Source organism: Mustela erminea, chromosome 8 (assembly GCF_009829155.1).
Source record: "Mustela erminea isolate mMusErm1 chromosome 8, mMusErm1.Pri, whole genome shotgun sequence".
Taxonomy (NCBI): Eukaryota; Metazoa; Chordata; class Mammalia; order Carnivora; family Mustelidae; genus Mustela; species Mustela erminea.
Genome location: NC_045621.1, coordinates 101,508,923 through 101,511,019, shown reverse-complemented (window position 1 = coordinate 101,511,019; position 2,097 = coordinate 101,508,923).

Here is a 2,097-nt window from a genome sequence, read left to right as displayed (position 1 = left end):
TTCAAGGGAAGAAAAGGCTCCAAAGGTTCACATAGAGGGTATCTTAAACACAGCTACCCTTTGGATAGTCTAGGGCTCTGAAGACCCCAAGAATTCTTAAGGGCAAAGAAAGGTTGTTTGTTTACTTATTTGTTGGATTGGATGTTGTTTGTGTTTGGGGCTGGTTAGTTTGTGGATTTTTCTTCTTATCTCTAGTACCAAATCGCATGATTGCACGAACTAGTGATCATGACATTGTAGGGTTGTGAGTCAGAAATGAAAACATTCGCCAGGTCCAGACCTTGTTTCTGGGGAAATAAACACAGACCCTGGAGCAACCACTCTTCTCTTCTTGCACCCTTGACAGGCATTGCTAATCAATCATCGCACGCTTTCCCACAGGCTCCCAGTGGAGCCTCAGATCTCTCAGTACAACACTGGCTGCCACTGTCAATCAGTGGAGTCCCATTCTCAGTGAAATACCTTCTCCACCCCTGCTGCTTGAGAGATTGTGAGTCTCTCCCAGTCCTGTTTCCAACAAGGCCTTGCATGTTGCCCTGGGGACATATCTGAGGAGGCAAGGAAGAGAGGGAGGGGACAGAAGGAGCCACTGGAAGAGCCAGGTAAGAGGGGATTCTGCTGACTGGGGCAGAGGCTGGATGTCATCCTTGACCAGACTCAGAACCCCAACCCCTTTGTGTGCACCCTGGCCTCACAGTTCAGCCAAGCCTGGCACCAGTGAGCTCCTGGTATGCTGTGGTGTGTTGTGCAGATGGCCTATTAGTTCAGGGGCAGAAGATGGGGTTCCTGACACAGTACAACTGCTCCTCAGCTGAGTGACCAGGAGGAAGAATCGTCTACTTCTACCCTCTCTGGTCTGCTTCCTTTGTGTACAATAAGAGCCTTGGGGCAAAAGGCTGTTGTTGGTCCTTCTCTCTCCAAATCCATAGGGTTCCACTGCTCTTCTGCCCTGACACTCGTGTCTCAACAGCATCTTCCTGGGAGTCCCAGCCCACAGAGGGCACCTTCTGCAGAGCCCCTCAAAATTGACGGCCCCCTACCCCATGGAAGGGCCTGAACCAACTTTTGTCATTGGCAATCCCTCTTCCATGGGTATGTAATCTTTCTCCAACTAGCTAGAAAATTTCTTTTCTTTCTTTTTTTTTTTAAGTTGAATTTATTTAAGTAATCTCAACTCCCTACATGGGGTTCAAACTCACAATTCTGAGATCAAGAGTCACAGGCTCCTCTGAACAAGCTAGGAAATTTCTTGAGAGCTGAGAATATGTTTTGTGTTTCTTCTGTATCTCTTGAAAGAGTCGAAACAAAGATAAGGATAATACAGTAACAACCATGATGATGATGATGGTGGTGGTGGTGGTGATGACGGAGGATTGTTACCCTTTACTGAGCATTTTGCACACAGACGCTCATCTCTTCCTGACAACCACCCTAAGAAGTATTACCTTTCTCCCTTTGCAGTGTGGAAGCTGAGGCACGAAGGGGTCACAGCACTTGCTCAGGGTAGGGAGAGTTTGGCATCTGGGGGTCTCTGGCTCAGAACCCAGGCGCTCCAGCATGTTACTCTGTGCCAAAGCTTGGCAAGGTGCTGAGCATTCTGTCCTTGCTGAACACTTCACATCCATGCACAGGGCCACTCAAACACCTTCAGTTTGTGAACCCTCTCTGGCTCATCTCTGTATTCCCAGTGTCTGACATAACATTCAGCAGATGAATGTCTGAATGAATGGAGTTTTTCTAAAAGAGAGGTCACTCCCATACACACCCAGGTCTAGCCGGCCATACACTGGTCTAATACCATTCGTCTGTCCATGGTTGCAGCTGCCCACCCCCAGACATGTTACATGCCCCTAATTCCAACAAGGTAAGGAAGACCCCTCACTTTAAATTATCTACTCAAATAGTATTTATCTAGCACCCTCTCTGAACACAGCCCTGCATAAGCAATTCATCTGTCACAGTCTCTTTTAGTACATTTCAGGACTTCTTAATAAACGCTGGGCAGCTAACTCATTTACATATCTGATGGCACAAAATGCACATTTACACGGCAGCTTCTAGAGAGAACTTGCCAAAAAATTCTTCAATTATTCTCTG